The 5,000-nt window shown below is 42.2% G+C and overlaps 1 protein-coding gene across 1 annotated transcript in view; it reads right to left on the reverse strand.

Moving 5' to 3' along the window:
* ywhag1 (3-monooxygenase/tryptophan 5-monooxygenase activation protein, gamma polypeptide 1) overlaps window positions 1-5,000 on the reverse strand; it is an 11,746-nt gene that overhangs the window by 6,100 nt on the left and 646 nt on the right. The window lies entirely within an intron of this gene.

Genomic DNA, 5,000 nt, shown 5'->3' on the forward strand with positions numbered 1-5,000 from the left:
TCTCTTTATGCTCTCGCTCCCTCTCCCTTTTCTGCCATCTCTTCTTTTCTCCTCTCCCCTTCTTCCCACTCACTCACTCACTCTCTCTGTTTTGTAGTATCTCTACCCTTCTCCCATGCGCTCCTTTTCCTCTCTCTCTCTCTCTCTCTCTCTCTCTCTCTCTGTCAACATCTCTGCTTTTCTCCAGCATGCCACACCTAATGTCTCAGACAGCATGGACAACCGGTGAGGGAGTGGAGAGAACGAAGAGACGGACAAAAAAGACCAGAAGGACGGTTGGATGACGAGGAGGAGAGGAGGCGAGAGGAGATCCTCCCTTTGAGTAGCTCATAGCTGTTCTGTAACTCTAAGCAACATGTAGTTTTTTTTCCCCTGTTAAAACAGCTACAGCTGCTGCGGGACTGCTTCTAAAAATACGGCCCATGAAAGGTTTATACGCGAAACCGTATGAAAAAAACATGAATAAAAGCATCAGTATGTCTTAAAGCCAAGTCTGTAGCTCCACGTGATGGAAACGCAGAGTGGGTGGTGCAGGTGGGCTGATGGAGGTGGCTAGCGATGCTACAGCAAAGAGTATGCAAGGGTGTGAGAACACAGTATACGCCAAAGTACATGTGACATGTATTCTTATGAATGTTTTAAATAAGAGAAATAAACAGATCAGTGAGGAGCTCATGTTTCCAGCTAATTCCATTCGGAGGGCTCCCCGAATTTTGGACGACCCTGATTGGTGGGCTCGGGGGACTGGGTTAAAAGGACACTTCATGTCATCTTCTCTTAATAGAAACTATGCATATTTGTCCAAATGCTGAGAGCATGTATTTAATCACATCGTTACACCTTAATGTTAAACCTATTATTATACGCGTGCACCGCAAAGCTTGTTACAGAACTGGTCGAAGATTTGGACCATTTGACAAAAAGGTAAAAAAAAGAATTTATTTTACCCGATCCTTTAATGACACAATAAGTTCCTCAGTGTCAGTAAGCAATGCGGGGGGGCAGGACCGTGTTGTATCCCGTCCTAGAGTTGACGTTCCTGTCTTTCTGTGCCAGTTCTGAGTTTGAATCACGATATTTAGGGAAAACTCTTGTTCCTCACAAGATCCTTGGTTTATCCAGTTGCACGTGCACAAAGCTGTCCATTATTCGGACAGAGGAAACTAAGCCCTGGACGACGGGGTAGTAGTATGGCGCTTCAGCGCAGTAAAATTAATGGACAAGTTTAAAGTATCTATTTCCATTTCCCACCAAAGCAAATTCTCTGACTATTTGACACGTTTGTTAAAAATGTCGGGTAACAAAATTGAAATGTTTCTCTTGACGGCTCATTCCCATCGTTAAAGATGTGTCAAGGCTAGGTGGTCATAAACCATTTCATCCTGTTGGCCATCAGCAGGGGAAAGTCAACTCTTAGCCCGTCTACATCGGTATTAAAGCATCCCATATTACATGACATTATCTCTGAGAGCCAATATTGTTTTTTTTTTCTTTTCCATAGGTCTTGTGAGTTTTTACACTGCAGCGATAGTTCCATCTAAAAGACCCTCATGTCAGTGTCACACCATTGGGCCAGCAGCCAGTGCTTGTGGGGCGGTGCTGTCGTCAACTTAATTAGGTTTGAATATTGGGAGAATATTGTGAGCGTCATCGCTCAAGGCAACGCTGCCTTGTAATGACAGCGAACAAACACTTAGCAGGTCATTAAACGTCTGTGACCTGGAATTTAAAATCAAAAGTGGATCGGCGAGGGGGGTGGGGGGGGTGGGGGGGGTTGGAGGGTGGGGGTAGGGGGTTGGGTTCAACTTCTGAGAGCCTACAGCTGTACCCTGCTTCTATCATACCGTATTATCGCTCCTACAGACGTAGACACATATAACTATATCAAAGAAAAAGCTTTTTTCCTCCAGTTTTCTATATTCAGTGTGAAGCATCGAGGTGATATCGTCCGGGTTCTTTTTTCTCAAACAGAAAGGTTCTAGAGGCACGAACAAGTCCAGGTAAAATACAACTTCACCGTAAGACAGGGCGTCTTAGCATGCAGTCAAAGTCAGGGAACTACATATTTGTCCAAATTTACGCTCTGTGAGACAAAAGAAATAGGTCTCTAATATAAAGACTTCTATCTGTTACATTTCTAAAGGCAAACCACTATTTTGTCCGATTTTGTTTCTTTTTATCCAAAACCTTTCAAACGTTTGTAGGATACGAACGATTAAAAGAATCAAAAAGTATTTCGGTAACCTCAAATAATTTTTGGTACAGCTGTCCTGCAGAACAGGTTTGGTGACCTTCCTTTCATATATCAAATTCAGAATCAATATTAAGCAAGTTAATTGGAAGCGATGATGTCACAAGATTCTAATGTCTCCTTGGAGAATTACGCCACGAGGGGGACATCTGTATTTTTACTATGATCAAGTATGTCAAACATTAATTGCTTTGACAAAAACAAGGTCAAAACTTTTTCTTTCTCCCTTTTTTAAAACCTCCTCCAAAAGGACACTAGGACTATTTATAACCAGTTCACCCCCCCCCACCCCCCACCCCCCGCCCCTTAAATATTTCACTGAAATTCAACTATTTTAATGTATGCTATGTCAGTTAATAAGACTCATTCCTACTGTTAAGCTTTGTCTGTGGATGCAGATTTGAGGCGAAGGTAACTAGGAATAACAGAATGTCCAGTGTTAACAAAGGCTGTAACAGTTGAGTGTAGTAATAAAACAATGGTAACAGTAGTGGCAGGAACTGTGGTAAAAGCTGTCATAGTAACAGCAATAATAACAATTGTAACTGTAGCAGGAGTGGGAGTAGTAATGGCAGCTGTAACAATGTTATTAATACCAGCATAAGTAGTTGTAAAAATAGCAGTAATAGTCTTAACAACTGTAGCAATAGCAGCAGACGTGATAGTAATTGTAACAGTTAGTATTAGTACCAGTATCCTTAGACATAAAAATAGTAGAGGTAGTTGTAGTAGAGGTATGGGTAATTAATATAACAGTAAGGATATAAAAATAAACCATGACTGAAGGCTCTTCTTTTTTTCCCTGGGGTGGGGTGGGATGGGGGGGGGCTTGTAAACTGCCACTGGGCAGTTTTCATGACTGCAGAGGCAAGGGATTCCCCCCCCCCACCCCACCCCATCCTGTTGCCAATGGGCAGGGCGACAGACACACCCCGCTACCCCTCTGCTGCAGTGGTGCTGTCTAATGACGTGTCATTCCACTCTGACAAGGCACGAATCAGAGTGGGCATGGGAAGAAACGCATGCCCCCTTTGACCCCACAAACCGCATGGCTTACTATCAGATATACGAAACCTTACCCACGTTACACAAGACGGAACGGAATTAAAATCCCAAAGCAAGTCAGACGTAGGCTACTCTTTGTCTGAAACTACTTTAGAACTACTTTATAAATGGGATTAAAAATATATATACAGTTTCTTAGCTTGGTGGCAAAGCAATAAAAATTTTGATTTGAAAAATAAGGAACATATTAGACATTCTGAGCACAGTGTTGTATGCATTAACCAGAAATTCTTACAACCGTAAACTATTATTTTTCTGCGATCTATTAAAAAAATGATTTAGTAAGTAATGAAACTAACTTGCCAGTTTTCTTTAGTATCGATCATCGTTCGACATAACCAATTCTATTAAACGGTAAAATTAGTCACGAGCCATTTGAAGGGGTAGAGGATGTGAGATAGCCAGCTTTTACTGTAGATAGCATCGGACCATGACAATGCATTTTCCATCTTTCAACGTCCTGTCATGCTCTTTGTTTAATGGAACAACGCAGCTCCTCCGGAGAAAGTGAATCTAACGGGTTCTTGGATCGAGGCCACTGCATCCAACGATTTAAAGACTCAGTCCAGATAGTATCTTAATGTGTGGATTGTTTAAATACTATGTAGTTGGGTTATCTTGTTCTGATTTTGCAGTTAAAAAAAGAAATAGTTATTCAGACAACGGTGATGTCTAAGAGAAGTAAACTGGTGATGAGAGAACGATTTCTGTCACGTTTCTGGGCGTAAGTCATTGCGCTTTACAACACACAGTTGTTGCTCTGATGTTCAACGGAATCCGCCTTGCAACGAGATAATCAATGGACGTTTCTGGTTGTGTCTTGAGTGATTGTGTGCCCCCTCCGGATAAAAAAACGCCGGTGTATAGTAGTGAAATGGTGCATTACCGGCACTGCACCTTGGCACAGGCTGCGACACGCCTTGCATCAAGGAGACAACTCGCAAATGCTTTCCTTTGAGGTCGCGGATGCGAGGATACCACTTACACGTATAGGGTTTTGTGTGATAACCAAGCAAAATCGTGCCAACAGCGTCCCGTTGTTACGATCACTGCAATATGACAACCACTTAGGAAGAATGTTCTAGATTTCTACTGACACCCACTTTTGATGTTAGTAATTCACGGAAATAATGTGTGTTAAAAAAAGCGGTGACAATTCAGCCGTCAGTCTAGGTTTTTTTTTTTTTGACTCACTCTTAACAGAGACAAAAGCGATGCAACGTGTGTGCAGCGCCAAGATGGGGTAGGCTTTGAGAGTGGCGCACAGCAGCATCGAAGCATCCCTCTCAATGATAAACAGGGCTAATAAAGCAAGTCTCAGGGGACCTTGCCCCGTTCAGACTGCAACATCTTAACGGGAACACCGTGCCATTCATTATGCTCAAAGCTTTTTTTTTTAAAACTCTGTCAGTTGATGACTCTTCGATTTGAAATTGCATAGGTTACGTAGTTATTTTCAATTTAACATCGTTAATTTCAGTAAGTTACGAGTCGACCCCGTAATTGGTGTATTTTGTCTTTAGAGGGTGTGTAAGTTAATCATTTGTGATACTGAAGCGCAATCCTTCTATGGCCATGCAGACCGGTTGTTCAAAGGGATCTAGCAAAAGGCACCGCCCCAAGATCACACAATCCGCATTCGGTCACTATTTCAGATGACCGTTAGTCATATTTAATACTGACA

The sequence above is a fragment of the Chanos chanos genome, chromosome 15 (genome assembly GCF_902362185.1).
Source record: "Chanos chanos chromosome 15, fChaCha1.1, whole genome shotgun sequence".
Taxonomy (NCBI): Eukaryota; Metazoa; Chordata; class Actinopteri; order Gonorynchiformes; family Chanidae; genus Chanos; species Chanos chanos.